Here is a 16,759-nt window from a genome sequence, read left to right as displayed (position 1 = left end):
CATCCAACGGACGTTTTGAACAACCGTAGCCTGCGTTCGTTTGTTTTCCGCTAGATGGCACTACATACAAAGGGGGCTTTTCACAAAAGTTGCTCCCAGGAACGAAACGATGGCAACCCTTTGCGGCTGGCTGTCAAACGTTCAAAACAAAAAATCCGTCGAATGACGACGACGACGACGACGACGGCCGATGTTGTTAACAAGGCTGGCTGTCATAAACCGTGAATGTCCGTGAACTTTTAGCTTCGATCTATCCGTTTTTGTGTGATCTAAATGGCGATTGTTTTGCTTCTCGGTTCTGCCCGTGTCGTCGTGGTTGACAAAAATAGGAACTTCAGTGGTTTCACTGTGTAGTGATGATATGTTGGAAGTGCTTATCAGTGCTGGTTTGGCGTAAAGGCAAAGTGCTGGCTCAAGTGCGAAGATAGAAAACTTCTGGTTGTAGTGTTTTCCTAGAGCTGGATAATTTCGTGCTCTGTGGCAAAAACTGGTTCGCTGAAAAGGGGTGGCAAAATCAAGTTTCAATCGTTTTGCATGCATGTGTTGTTGCTTGCTTGCTTGCTGCATTAGAGATGTAGCCCGCGATAGGCTGTTGGAATGGAATTTCGTTCTCGCCTGATTCCCACAGCGAAAATACAATAATAGACAAGCATAGCTTTTATTGAGATCGTTCGTTCGTTCGGGCTGGAACAATTCAGGATCCAACGACGGAAGAAACCATGTAAAGAGCTTCTGAGTGGACTAATTGATCGACCGTACGGAAATCGCAAAGGATGGTCAGTGCAATTAATAAGTGAGGCGCCGCTGGCGAGTGATGAAAGTTTGTTTTGATTAAATTGGTGCATAGTTTTCGGGAAAGTTTATGCTACGAAACTCCGTCTTTTTTGCGGTGTTATTTTGTATCTTTTATCGGGGGTTTCTCGAGGTGCACCCGAAACCCGGGAGATGGTATTTGACAGCGTTAGCTGGTGGTGTGCGTGTTGTGCAACTTTTTTTTGCTGTACATAGCCAAATGAAACAAAATTTAATTGGAAAAAATAGTCTACGGTAAGGTAATTGAAGAAGGCCTTGCGAATATATTGTGTGAATGTGTTTTTTTTCGACGGTGTACTGTGGTGGGTAGATATTTATCTATGGGGTTATTTTGAAAAATGATTAGATATTTTTGTTGCTACGTTGTGTTATGTCTGTTGCGGATGGTCGCTAGTGTTAGTGCCGCCGGTTTGTGTAATCGCAGTACACCCAGTCAGTGCGCCCGATCAATTGTTCCAGTCACATAAACAATGAAGTGCTCGGGTACATAACATAAACCTCGGTTCGTTTCTAAGGTCCAAAAGAGCCTAGCTGCGTACAAGGCTGAAAACATACTATTTTTCGAGATCCCGCAACACACACAGCGAAACATCGATTTTTTGCGACTCAGGTAGGTACAATATTGATACAAGGACAACTTGCAATTACTGTTATTTTTCGTCGTACGCTTCGGTCCCGATTCTTGTCCGGCTATGAATGGTCTGGTCTGATTATTGTTTCCAACCTATCTCAATCTTTCGGACCATTAACAACTATTCAGGGGTGTTGTTTTGTTCGGTTTTATTTTTAGCACTCGGGAGTGATTTAACTAACCTCTCACACACATCTGCATACACACACCAACCAGCTCGAAACGCGTATAGACGTCGGTCTGCGGTGGTGTTTGCATTTCCATTCTGCTATATGCAAATTTCGTTGCAGAAAAGACGTTTGTTATTTACAGTCACCACGATAAGTTCCTACATAAGAGCTTGGTTGCATAATCTGTTGGGCCAATATTGGCCTTGCCAGCGTTGAAAGAGATTTCGAAGGCTGCTCGCACTTACAGGAAATCTCGTGCCGAACTGTCAACGCGTGAGTGTTGACAAAAGCAAAAATACTTCCCTTTCTTTTTTTCTCACGCAAAACCCTGAACAATATCAGCAACGCTGGCAAGGCCAATATAGGACAACAACGACTCCAGAGTAGGTACGTTGCGAATTAGTCCTGTTGTACATACCGCGGACTGCTTGAGGTGGCCATAAATCAAAATCAAAAGATTAAATTTTGTGTTTCCTGTGTTCGGTGGCCAAAGGACGGGATTTACTTGGGTCCGACAAGGATTCGGTTTACGGTACATTATGTGTCAAACATTGGGAATGGACTATCAGCATCTTATCGCGCTGCCAGCAATATTTGCTATGCATATTCAACAAAGTAATGATTGCAGTCAATAAAATTAGTGTGTTTACCTCGCGTGCCTTATTTTTAGGTGCGCATTATCATTAGTTGACGTCATCATTTTTTCTGAAACAATTTCGGTTGAATAGGAGATTGTTTATAACTAGATTGACGTATTCAGATCACTCAATCTTTTTGTCGTTATTATCATTGTTGGCAAAACTCGTTTTAAAACGTTCAGGGTAATGAAAGAAAAAAATATTTCAGCTGGGAAGTTTTGAAGGTAGGGTAAAGAACCGATTCTTCAGTCGAAAATAAATACAGATTGTATTTTTAAATTGTTTTGGTAAGAAAATCAGTTCTTACAAACATAGCTTCCTGTGTTTACGACAAAAAATATGGTGAATTGTCAAAAGAGCTTACATTTAGATATTCAAATGCTGTAGAGTATCGCCACCTCGCTACTTCGAACACTGATTACAAGATTTCTAAAAGTCAAGTACTCATTTTTCACATACCATCTTGCAGTAGACATGTGAGCACTTACCTTATTTGACGTCATTGTCGCAAGCTTCTAATAATGATAATTTGGGACAAGTTTGCAATACATCAATAAAATTCAGGACTGCTTAAGAAAGCTTCTTGGTGATTAAAATAAGTTCCGGCTGATTAAAATTAGTACCAGCGACTCAATTTTTATTATAAAAAATCAAAAGTTTAGCTTAATAATAGTGACATTTAGTGGTAAAAGTTTCAAGAATTAGAGTTAATAAGAAGATTGGTCTGCTGATATCCTCTACTTAGTCAACCGATCGCTTGTAATAATATAAAACAATCAGTGATCCGCTTAGGTTGCTTAAAATAGGTTCCCTACCTTATTTCCGTAAAAAATGTTACTCTGCAATGCTTGATTATTGAGATGTGAGGTTTTGAAAAAAAAATTTTCGCCTATAAGTCCATTCGCTATGCCCGTGTAATTTTCACAGAAAAATGGGACCCCTGGGCGAAAAACATTCAACTAAAACTGAGCAAAATGTTTTTGAAACTCCTTTTAGCAAGGGATGACATCAAAGGCTTCCCTTTAACCCTAATCTCCCTTCACTTGGGTCAGTTTTGCAGTTTCGCTGATTGCGAATCCAAGCAAACCTCTCTCTCTCTCTCGTAACCCTGAAAAATTCCGTAACACTAGTAGCTATAGCAGTAGTGGTTCTAGCAGCAGCAGCAGCAGCAACAGAAACAACCAGTAGTACATACCCGTTCTACATACATACAATCCGCCGCTATGCGGAGAGCCCCACTGACTGTACTGGTGCGGTGCGGCGATCGAACGAATCCAAGACGGCTAGACCCGGCTTCGTTAGATTTTCTGCTGCGCTACCAACCAACCAGTCCCAACCGGTGCTTCTTTTCCGTGGCCCGCGCGTTGCTTCTGTGCTCTCGCGTGCTAATCGCGAAAACAAACTGAACAGCAAAAACTTCCGTCATCCCGTCCCGTACGGAAAGCAGCAACAACGCCGCGGACCAAAAACAGAAGCAATTTTGGGTGCTTCTTAGCTACATTCCGCTATTAAATTAACAATCAAGTGCCACAAAAAATGTACGAATTTAAGTTCATTAACTGGCAAACTAACTTTACTTTTTGTACGTTCTTGGATTGGAACCGAACAATTACTATTGCTTTCCATTCGGGCGAGTGAGGTTAAAATTGATGCGAATTAACAGAATGTTGATAGATATGATGGTTTGACAAGGGGCCGATTAGCTTGATTTATGGCTACTACCGCCGCCAACCATACGCAGTTAAAATTATATGCGGTCTTAAAAATGATGATGGCTTCTGAACCGTTTTACGAACAACTGATACATTTGCATGTTCAGAAATTTTATATTCGAAGTAGGTTAAATAATCTAAACAAACGTAAACAAGTGACAAATGAATTCAAGAAATATGCGCGCCTTAGGATTCGTCGTGTTTAATTATAGTTATGAGCAACGTTTAAATAGACTTTTATATCGTTTCCAATTAAGAAAATATGAAGCGAACCATTCACTTCCACTTGAGGCAATTTTTTCCTATCGGTTCGAACCGGTTCGCGATGGGAACATATTTCAATTGGCATGCTTATGATTTTTTATGTGCTGCTCTCTCCCCCTCTCCTCCATTTCCAATCTTTTCAGAGAATTGTTTAACTGGTCATCAGGGTACAGTTGTTTAGCGGTAGCAGCGGTGGAGGTGAACGTTGTTTTGTCCGTCTCTATCTGCTGCTACTACTCTACCAAGTAATCAATGGATTTGATGCTCTAAGCAAATTGTCAAACGCTGATAGTCTATTCCATTCCCCTGTCATGCATTTGGAATTTTAAGCATTAAAAAACTATCAAACTATTGAAGTCTGACGACTTCAATCAAATTGATGTTTTTCATTTCCTTTGTTTTTTTTTGTAGTAAAACATCTCAGAAACATTCCATAAAATTTTCAAGCCACTCAATGACTGCCTAAATGAACAAATATATAATTAAAAACTTCTTTTGTCCCCAAGATTTTTTTATGTCAGTCACAAAATGGCGCAATTCGTAAATAACCTTTATCTTTAATAACAAATATGTATGTTTCAATTTTTTATTCCCGTTTTTGTGTAATCATGTGTAACGCAAATCATCTCTCCAGGAAGAAAGCTTCAGTAAATTCGTCGCTAAAATAAATTTTTAGCCTCAAAATCCAAATGATTCCAAATAACCGCAGTTCGAGAATTTGATGAGATGCAACTCGGGGGAACCCCTTGCGCGGATAAAAACTGTATCTCACAGCAAAGAGCCATTAGCGCTCGAATTCCGAAAGATTTCTCTTAAAAATGGAGTTATAAAAGAAGAATGTGAATTAATCGACGCACTTGTACTCAGTATGTTGATTTGTCAAAAATCAAGAGATTAAAATTCCGGTCCTGACGCTTGACTTCGATAAATGGCATTATAATGAACAATTTGGCGCAAAGTTTCTTTATTTTTCCCGAGACTGAAATTCAACATCAATAATTCGAAGGAATAGTATTGTTTTGATGATCGGCTAGGAAGAGGAATGCATAACTTGTAACCGCAAACCCTAATCAAAGCCGTACGGTAGTCAATCTCATCAATCGAAAAAAAAGCAATTAATATCGATTCGAAATTACGATAAACTATCTGAACAAAGATTCAGTGCTTGGCTGGTGTATAACCGAATCATGGAATTACTGTATCCGTGCATTTTGATTGAGGATGAAACACAATTTTGCACCAAGAGTGCAGGACTATTATAAAATGTACATTTTCGAAGCAGGTTTATTTATTTATTTTGGCCATTACAAATATATTTTTTTTGAAACGATGGTTCTACAATTGATGAAGGGACGGTAGGGGAAAGAAATGAATTTTTTTTTGGTGAAGGAGGGGAAGAGCGGAAAGGAAGGGGGGGTATTGGTAGCTATGCTTGACAAGTAGTCATTTTGACTCCTACCTTTTGTCCAATGCTGGAAGGTGCATGAGTCGAACCAAGCTGTAATCTGAGATGAGATCAATCAACATCAATCAACCAATTCCAGTTCATCGTTATCTATAGTCACTGTCCGTGGGAAGCGAATCTTTCCAAACAGACACAGAAACAGTTGTATTTTCAAATTTGGTAATGAATTCAGCAGAATGACCACGATTTTGCCTACTGACGTCCTTATCAGTAAGCAGCTGGCTTTTGGGGATTCTATTACTCCGAATAGTTCAGTAATGTCGTATAATAATTATCGAAAAATATGATTTTTAAAATCCGGTAAAATTTTAGAAAGGCGAACAACAACATTAGTAACTGCTCCCAAGTCAGGATTGGCTGCACCATAATATGTTTTGAAACTGTAACCATTGAAAAACCATTAGAGTCTGATAGAACATGAAACTTAAATCCTCATTTATGTGATTTGTTTGATAAATTGGGTTTTTCATTTTTGTTGTACACATTTGTTCACTACAATCTTTTATCGACTGGTAATTCACTCAATTTGTTCATTAACGCAACTTTATTAAGCGGCATAGATTAAAATTTGCAATTAAAATGGTCTGTGATAGATCCCATTTTGAATATTTGTCTTGCTTATCAAGATTTTGTCATTAAGCAGCAAAATTCGCCGGGTTTCATGGAATCTGTTTCTTGGTTATAGGGTTATGGTTTTCAAATACCATAAAATACAAAAATGTTTTGTTGTATAGCTGTAAAGCGCTATATTTCAGCTCGTCAAAAATGCGCCCCGAAAATTAGGTGATAAATCATATAAATTCCTTTTCCATATTAATGCCACTGCGTGTTTGTGTATTTTTCAAGGCATATAAAAGAAGCTAACAAATAATTTGAAGCTTGAACTCGAAGAAAATAAACAAATACAGCGGAAACAACACGTTGTCAAATTATCAAAAAAAAGTTGACGTTAATGCCCAACCCCGCCAATTGGCGGGGTCAGTTCCTCGATAAAAATCGATCAGTTCCTAAACTTTTTATCGCAAATTTCGTTTTTTACAATGAAGTACAACTTATCAGCTACTCACCAATAATTTTTTTGTTCATTTATTCGAAGAAATAAGCAATTTACAACAATTTGAATTTCATTCTGCAGAGCAAAATAATTTTTTTCTCAGTTTTCTGGCATTTTTCAAGTTTTGCTTGAAATATCTGTTTCAAATTAACGTAATAAAACAAACAAACCACTCGAATAGTTAGATTAGACTATGATGAGAAGGTATGGGTGGATATCATCATAAAACGAATAAGCATAGTAGATTTATAACGATTTACCTGAAGCCCGCCAATTGGCAGGGTTGGGAACTAGAGGGTTAAGAGCACATCCGGAGAGAATTTTGCTTTTAAGAACTCCATGAGAGTAACCAAATCCATCTTATCTTCTTTGTTTAATCGGTTCAAACCGGTAACCGGTAACGGTTCAACCGTTAGGCAGTTTAGAATGCGATTTCGAAGTATGTCGGGTAAGAGTACTTTGTGGGACATCAAATCTGGGTCTAAACCGGGTCCCATGGATAGGAGATGGCTAGCTATCATCCGTAAGAAAGATGCTTCTATCGGAGAAGTACCGTGAATTCGGGTGAAATTGATCACTTTTTCGAATATTTTTTAAATATTTTTGAATAGAAACATATTTAGGAAGATGATTCAATTTTAAAATAAGTACTGTAGTGCTGGCTACACGACAGTATCATCTATATCTTATATAAATAGTTTTATTTTAGATAAAACTTATTGTAATCGTGAAATTGAAAATTTACAAATAACGGGTGAAATTGATCACGTAGAAATCAAGACGATATTGCTATTAAACCATACGCTCTGACAGCAATAACCTATCGTGCAGTATAAAATCTGGCGTAATCGAGATATTGCCTGTATGTAGGCAACAATGTCGCGTACAGCAACTAGCACAAAAATCAAACAGTCAGCTCTACATTAGCATGGTTGATGCATCTGCTAAATAAATATGAACGATAGAAAAGATATTAAGCCAATTTTAGCATCGTAATCGTTTGTTTTTGTTTAAACATTGCTGTATATATGTGTAAATGTACGATTTTCGTATACAATCTTCACCAATCTAGTGAAACAAATAATTTAATTCTCCTCATATACGGGAGCTTGACTGTCTCTTTGAATGTGTAGTTGCATTTCGCTATGTAAGCACAAACCGATCTCTTGCACTCTCATGCAACTGCCATATGGAGCGTTTGTAAAATTTGTGCAAAGTATTGTCTGTCTTTTGCACCCTTTTATAAATCTCCATTCTGCTTTACAGAAAGAATAAACTTTCGCAGGTGGCAGCTCCATTTCGCACCCATAGCGATCTAGAAATCTATGTTGCCTCAGTTCATGATGTTATCAATCGTTTTATTTCGTAAAAGATCAAATCAAACAATTTCTATCGCATAATTTTATTCATGGAAATTATCAAAGCACAGCCAGATAATTAGAGAATCGAATTAGTTCTATCAAAATTTCCTTCTGCAACGAAATTTGTGTTAACAGCAAGGAGTTTTATCGGGCATGTTGAAAATTGCGATTCGATCAAAATAGTAAATTTTAAAAAATCAAGCCATTTACAAGATCAATCTTGCTGAAAGCCAAGTGACTTTGACCTGTAACTCAATCTTTATATGGATGGGTGCATATTCAGCTTTATGAATCAGTATAAACGTAGAATAAAGAGTTTTTTACTCGTTAGTCCAAGCTGATCAATTTCACCCGACTGATCAATTTCGCCCGAATCGACGGTACCATGAGAATTGTTCAACCTACCAATATACATAATTATAAAACAAACGTAATATTTATAAAAAAAAAACCGCCACAAATATGATGTCTACCTTAAATTTTGTGAACCATTTGTGTATGTGTATTCCCGATCAAATAAAAATATCAAATTTATAACAAGATGAGTTCTGAGATGAGTTTTGGTTTAAACTTGGTCTCGTTAATAGTTAAAATAACAAAAATTGTAACAAAATCTACTCTAACCATGTCACGAATATATCAAATCTATCTATCTATTTACATAAGAGGCTTGTCTGTAGCCAAAACCAGGTCTCTGACAGGACGTCATAAAAGGCTTATCGGTAACTAAAAATAGGCCCCTAATAGGACGTCATGCTTTCGTAGCAATTGGTTCTATTCTCAGCCATCTCATTGGTCACCTGCTGGACTGCTCGATTGCCCACCTCGACAGCTCGACTGGATTGGTCGATTAGACTGCTCGGTATGATTGCTCGACTGGACTGCTCAACTGAACTTCTCGACTGAACTGTTCGATTCGACTGCTCGACTCGACTGCTTAATTGGACAGATCGACTTGACTGTTTGACTGAACAGCTCGATTTAGTTGCGCGACTACTCGACTTAACTACCCGATTCGACTGCTTGACGCATTTACTCGACTAACTACTCGACTGGACTGTTCGATTCGACTGCTCGGCTAGACTGCATGACTGGACAGCTTGATTCAACTGCTCGACTCAACTGCTCGACAGAACTGTTCGATTGAACGGCTTGACTGGACTGTTCTATTCACCAGCTCAACTGGAGCTCGGTTCAATTTCTCGACTAGACTGCTCGATTAAACTGCTCGACTGGACTACGCGACTCAACTGCTCGATTGAACTGTTCGACTCAACTGTTCGATTCGACTGCTCGACTGTACTGCCTACTGGACAGCTTGAGTCAACTGCTCGACTAGACTGCTCGACTCAACTGCTTGACTTAACTGACTGCTCGACTCAACTGTTCGATTCAACTGCTTGATTCCATTGCTCGACTGGACTACTCGACTCTACTCGACTAAACTTACTATTCGACTCGACTAGACTACTCGATTTAACTGCTCGACCTGACAGCTCGACTCAATTGACGACTAGACAGCTTGATGCTACTGCTAGACTATACTGCTCAACTTAGCCACTCGACCCGACTGCTCGACTCAACTGCTTGACTTAAATGTTCGATTCGACTGCTCGACTCAACTACTCGATTCAACTGCTCGACTCAACTGCTCGATTAAACTGATAGATTTGAGTGATCGGTTCAACCACTCGATTCGACTGATCGACTCGACTGCTCGACTCAACTACTCGACGTAACTGCTCGACTGAACCACGGGGTTCGATTAGACTGCTTGACTACTGTTCGATTCAACTGCTCGACTGAACTTCTCGACTCAACTGCTCGATGCAACTGCTCAACTAGACTACTCGATTCAACTGCTCGACTGGACTACTCGACTCAACTGCTCGAATAAACTGTTCGGCTGGACTGCTCGACTCAATTGCTCGATTAAACTGCTTGGCTCGACTGTCCGACTGAACTGCTCGACTGAACTGCTCGACTCGACTGCTCGACCCAACTGCTTGACTCGACTGCTTGATTCGAATGCTCGATTCGCCTGCTCAACTCGATTGTTTGTCACGATATCATATGGTCGGTGTTAAATCGGACCAGACCAAGTCGCAAAATATAAAAAAAGAGTTAATGACAGCAAACGATCAAGAATTTTCTAAGCAATATTTTACTCTAATCGGACTACATAAATGTGGCCGTGAAGAGAATCACGCTCCGTAAATCTCCTGTTGGCATAACATACCCGTCCGTGCAAGTGTGAGACTAATATACCGAAAAATCGCGCTAAAACACGCGGTTTTGCATTGTCTAGAAGTGCCTAGTGAAGTCCTAAAAGCCACCCTCCCGTCGAGTGTCGATCCCGAATCAAGCTAAGAAACCGTCCAGCATCCGGGGAAAATTTGATCCGTTTAAAATCGATCAGTTAGACAGCCCCTGGGATTAAGACGGTAAATCTGCACGCTCAAACCTAACCGTAAATGAACCCGCACTTACAGAATAGTATGCCGCTTTGAATTCCACAAACAGACGATTAATCTGCTATTGTACCTCTCGAATCAAGCATCTATCGTAGAGTAAACATCCATCATGAAGCGACCTTGTCGAAAACAAGTTTTTGGTATTCAGCGACAATTGAATCCGGTTATGAGACATTCCAACAAGACATCCACGCAGGCTCCCAATGGGCTTCGAGGTATGACACAGGTCTAACAAACCTGTGGTCGCATGTTAAAATATTGATTGGAAGCAACTAGCCACAGCCAGTAATGATAATACGCTCAGTAATCAGTCACAAGTTTGCTGACCGCCGGTTGCACGTCTGTACATTTTAAAAAGTCGTTCTAAGTCATGCTACGAAATTAGTCCCAGATGAAAACTGTGGCTTTCAACAGCATTCTGCTTCTTTTCAGCGGTCGAAAGCAACACAAGCGTGGTGTCTTCAGAATTCACCCAAATTCATATCATCACAAGAATGGCCTGTTTCATCGGATTTTAATTCCGTGGTCACGCGTATGCTTCCTTTGAGGGTCTTCCTTGCATGTATTTGGTCTTCGATGCATTTATTTTTTGTCTAATCCTCCCAGACTCCATTCACTCCTCACTCTGGTGTAGATTGCCTTCGCCGTCGTAGTTTCTGGTTATGACATCAAAGTCATCTGCAAAACCTAGGAGTTGGCAACCCTTGGTAAAAATCATGCCTCTGGTTTGGATGCTTGCAAAACGGATCGCCGCCTGAAGAACAATGTTGAACAGCATGCAGGAAAAGCCCTTGTTCCATCTCGAAGGGACTCGACAGTGTCCCCAAGATGCGCACAAAACACATCACTTGATCCAATGTAGCTGTTGGCGTGCCCCCATGCCAACGCACCGCCACCGTACATCAACACTGTCGCAACGCATTCCGTAACGCAGTTACGAGTCTTCTTCTACACCCGTGTAAATACTCACTGGTGCACATTCGAGCTAGGTTTGACAGGCATCGCTGTCAATCCAATAAATAAACAAATCATTAAGCATCGACAGTTCCTTACAATGAGTATGCAAATTTGATATCTGCAAATGAACAGTGCTTTTATAACTACAGCCAATATATCCCTAAGTTATAATTAAAATCATAAACTATTGCCAATCTTATATGCAGCGGTAAAGTGAAAACTAGCTTAAATCTACTTATTTACTTAAATGTACAACTTAAGTAAACTTAGCCTAATTATTTACTCTAGGTGCCTAAGTGAATTCATGAGCATAACCCTAACTAAAACTGCTATAGTGATTTCTTACAATCTAGTGCTACGGTAAATTATATTATAACATGCAACTTACAATAAGGTTAAAATTTGGTTAAAATCGAATATTTATAGTACGGCAGACATTCTAACGGCTGGATCCATTCTATTATACGGTAGACTGAGTAGAAAGCGGGACTAAACGTAAGTTCCATTTATTGCCTATTTGTTCATGCTAAATCAATTCAATTATTTGCAATTTATCATTGATAATTATAATTAGTTAACTAAGATTCCTGTATACATATTGCAGGAGAATAATAATCATCCCACTGAGTAAACGGTTGTGTCTTCTTTCTGCGGGGGATTATTATTTCGGAAAATAACCCCTTCGATCCCGTTGGCAATTTCCAACAGTAGCTCTGATCAGTCGCGTCAGTTTATCCGGAAAACCGTGTTCGAGCATTATCTGCCATAGCTGGTCTCGATCAACTGTATTAAATACTGCTTTGCAATCAATAAAGATGTGATGTGTGTGCATATTGTATTCCCGACATTTCTGCGAGATCTGTCGGACGGTAAAAATCTGGTCCGTAGTTGCGCGAGCCCCCATGAAGCCTGCCTGATAATTCCCTACGAAATTCTATGCTATCGATGACTGCCGACGTTAGTTGCACCAGTCGAGCCGATTACTCTCTTTGTAGATGGGACAAACCACTCATCCATCCATTCCTTCCTCTCAAATTTTGGAAATAATCTAGTTTCTCGGCCTTGTTTATGAAGCTCTGCCGGTAGACGGTCCTTTTCAGTGGCTTTTTGGTATTCAGCAACCCGTTTGACTTCTTCTAGGACATTACTATCTTCCATGGGCACTACTAAGTTAACTTCCTTTCCGTCTCTTTCTGCAACTTAGCCAATGAGGTATTCAGCGAAGAACTGCTTCCACCTATCGACCACCTCGCGCTCGTTTGTGATTAGGTTACCCCCTCGTCCCTACACATGTCAGGTTTCGGTGTGTTGCCGTTAAAAATTTGGTTAACCTTCCCGTAAAAGTTGCGCTTGACATTAGCTCGGAATGGTTGTGCTAAGTTTTCACGGTCTCTGTCCTTCTTTTGGCGCTTTTTAATCCTCATCATCGTGGTCAACTACTCGGTCCTTGCTCGTCGGTACCGTTCATCATATTTTGGAAGCTGTGTTGGCTAACTTGACCGGCCATTTTATTTCACGATGTCTTTATCTCCAGGACCACCGCAGGAAAATGAACAGTGCGTCCAGATGTTAAATGACTCGAACTATATCTTTTTATCAGTGAAAATATCACGGTGCTCCCCCAGACCGTTATTATAAAAAACTGCTCCATGAAATCGGACCTCACCAGTCGATTCGTGAGGTTGTACTGTATCTCTGGTGAAATTTTCGAAATCCTCCTACGGTGCAAATTTGAGTTATGCTCTTTTATATATATATATATACTAGCTGACCCGACAAACTTCGTATTGCCACAAATTAACCTGTGTTGTACATAAATCATGAATCTCGGATGATCTTTGTCACTATCTCGAGTTTTGCAAGCCCCCCAGTGGGCGGCGCTTCCGACGGCGGGTCACCGGCAACACTCGCGACCGGCTCGTCCTGAATGATCTAGTGTTACTATAGATAGTTTTTGTGGTCTTGTTATTGATTAATGTTTTATGGAAGAGTCTCGAATTTCTCGAGTTGGATTAGTTTTTGAGTTTCGCAAAAATTTCTGTTTTATTTGTATGAGAGTCCATATCCCCCTACCACAGGGGTGAGAGGTCTCTAACTATCATAAAATAAATTCAAGACTCAGAAATCTCCTACATGCTAAATTTGGTTCCATTTGCTTGATTAGTACTCAAATTATAAGGAAATTTGTATTTCATTTGTATGGGAGCCCACCCTCTTAAAAGGGAAAGGGGTCGTAATACACCACAGAAAAAAAATTCTGCCATCTAAAACTCTCACATGCCAAATTTGGTTCCATTTGCTTGATTAGTTCTAAAGTTATGAGCAAATTTGTATTTCGTTTGAATGGGAGCCCCCCCCCCCCTCCTAAAAAGGTAAGAAGTCCTAATTCATAATGGGAAAAATGGTTGCCTCCAAAAACACCCACATGCCAAATATGGTTCCATGTGCTTGATTAGTTCTCGAATTATGAGGAAATTTGTATTTCATTTGTGTAGAAACCCCCCCTCTTGAAGTGTGGAAGGATCCTAATTCACTGTAGAAAATATTTTTGCCTCCAAAAACCTCCACATGCCGAATTTGGTTCTATTTGCTTGATTAGTTCTCGAGATATGGGGAAATTTGTATTTCATTTGTATTGGAGCCCCCCTTCCTAATGTGGGAAGAGGTCCTAATTCATCATAGAAAAAATTCTTGTCTCCAAAAACACCTACACGCCAAATTTGGTTCCATTTGCTTGATTAGTTCTCGAGTTATGAGGAAATTTGTATTTCGTTTGTATAGGACCCCCCCCTAAAGTGGGGAGGGGTCCCAATTCATCATTGAAAAAAAAAATTGTCTCCAAAAACACACATATGCCAAATTTGGTTCAATTCGCTTGATTAGTTCTCGAGTTATGAGGAAATTTGTATTTCATTTGTACAGGAACCCCTCCTCTTAAAGTGGGAAGGGGTCCTAATTCACCATAGAAAATTTTCTTGCTCTCGAAAACCTTCAAATGCCAAATTTGGTTGCATTTGCTTGATTAGTTCTCGAGTTATGAGGAAATTTGTATGGAAGCCCCCCCTCTTAAAGGGGAGAGGAGTTATAATTCCTCTTATGAAGAGGGGAGGGGTCTCAATTCACCATAGAATAAATTCTTGTCACCAAAAAAAACACCCACATGCCAAATGTTGTTCTATTTGCTTGATTAGTTCTCGAGTTAGGAGGAAATTTGTATTTCATTTGTACAGGAGCCCCTCCTCTTAAAGTGGGGAGGGGTCCTAATTCACCATAGAAAATTTTCTTGCTCTCGAAAACCTTCAAATGCCAAATTTGGTTGCATTTGCTTGATTAGTTCTCGAGTTATGAGGAAATTTGTATGGAAGCCCCCCCTCTTAAAGGGGAGAGGAGTTATAATTCCTCTTATAAAGAGGGGAGGGGTCTCAATTCACCATAGAATAAATTCTTGTCACCAAAAAAAACACCCACATGCCAAATGTTGTTCTATTTGCTTGATTAGTTCTCGAGTTAGGAGGAAATTTGTATTTCATTTGTACAGGAGCCCCCCTTCTTAGAGTGGGGAGGGGTCCTAATTCACCGTAGAAAATTTTCCTGCCCTCGAAAACCTTCACATGCCAAATTTGGTTCCATTTGCTTGATTAGTTCTCGAGTTATGAGGAAATTTGTATGGAAGCCCCCCCTCTTAAAGGGGAGAGGAGTTATAATTCCCCTTATAAAGAGGGGAGGGGTCTCAAATTACCCTAGAATAAATTCTTATCACCGAAAACACCCACATGCCAAATTTGGTTCTATTTGCTTGATTAGTTCTCGAGTTATGCAGAAATTTGTGTTTCATTTGTATGGGAGCCCCCCCTCTTAGTGGGGGGAGGGGTCTCTAACCATCACTAAAACCTTTCCTGGCCCCAAAAACCTCTACATGCAAATTTTCACGCCGATTGGTTCAGTAGTTTTTGATTCTATAAGGAACACAGGACAGACAGACAGACAGACAGACAGACAGACAGACAGACAGACAGACAGACAGACAGACAGACAGACAGAAATCCTTCTTTATAGGTATAGATATATAGATAGATATAGCAACGTTTCTTAGACTGTAAAAATCATGTTTAGCGAGAAATACGTCGAAACGAATCCAAACCGTCGATTCTTTTAGCATTTAGCAATGTAATCGTTGCGTTGGGTATTGCAGTATACCCAAGTGAACCTAAATCACAAACCTGACGTTTACCCTTATCACAAATTGAGCAAGCTTCGAGTAGTGAAACATAAACGAGTCAACCTTTCAATCACGTTAGATTAGCTTCTAACACTTTCGGATACTGACGGTCAAAAGCTTGCTTGAACACCGTTAAGAACAATTATAGTCTGCTGGTCGCTGGAGTTTCAATTAGAACGAGGTAGTAGTGGATTTTAAAATTAAAATTTACCCTCTGTTTACTTTCATTAAATTGCAGGCTTATATCAAAGAAATGATATTTTTGATTGAATGTCACTAGAAGTTAAAACAATTATTTCTAGTTTTTTATCTCTTGTGAATATTTCTTCCAATCTCAAACCAAAAATTGTTAAAAATATGAAATGGAATTTTGGTCGTAGTTTTGATTCAAAATAAATTGAGGTTTACTGTTTTCTTAGTAAATATTAACGAAATTGCTTGAAAAATAATTGTCTAAAAGGAAACAAAAAATCTGTGGTATAAAATTTACACGTGTTAGTACAACAATATTGATAGCATTGTTTGTTTGTTTGTTTCCACTCCTATGATATTTTCCCATATGTTATTAGTTTCAATTTTCGTATATATTTTTTCACACATGGTTTGCGGTTGTTTATCAGTATACCTATTTGCATTTAAATTAAAAAAAAAGTTAAATTTGGCTTATAACCTATAACAAAGTACTTAATCATTGCCCAGTTATGTGAAAGCTGTTAACTTGAATTGTCAGCTTCTCTAAATACCGGTTTGCTTGGTTCGCTCATTATCAGCTTGACAGCCCAATCAAACGAAGATAGTCTTTCAGCAAATATGAACTGGAAATATAAAGTTCCAGAATATTTATCACCAGTTATATACATGCTCAATTACAACTCTAATCCATTATTCAAATCGAGGTTATCACCACGAGAGAGAGAGAGAAAAAAACAATCTGTTTTGCTACCAGTGCAACAATATAGTATGCTAAAAAGCGTATATTATAGATAACGTTGCCAAAAAAC

The 16,759-nt window shown here is 39.3% G+C and overlaps 1 protein-coding gene across 2 annotated transcripts in view; it reads left to right on the top strand.

Annotated features, from left to right (window-relative positions):
• Nucleotides 1–215: 215 nt before the first annotated feature.
• The window catches only part of LOC128734937 (protein trachealess-like), a 162,097-nt gene continuing 145,553 nt past the window's right edge, over nt 216–16,759 (top strand). The window contains exons 1-2 of one of the 2 annotated variants that reach the window (XM_053829352.1): nt 216–1,047; nt 1,329–1,423. The gene's annotated coding sequence lies outside the window, so the exon portion shown is untranslated. Of the gene's footprint in view, nt 1,424–16,759 lie in introns of both variants that reach the window. The other variant, XM_053829351.1, reaches the window with a different exon arrangement.

This window comes from Sabethes cyaneus, chromosome 2 (genome assembly GCF_943734655.1).
Source record: "Sabethes cyaneus chromosome 2, idSabCyanKW18_F2, whole genome shotgun sequence".
In the NCBI taxonomy this organism is placed as follows: Eukaryota; Metazoa; Arthropoda; class Insecta; order Diptera; family Culicidae; genus Sabethes; species Sabethes cyaneus.
This window is presented reverse-complemented; position numbering and strand designations above follow the sequence as displayed.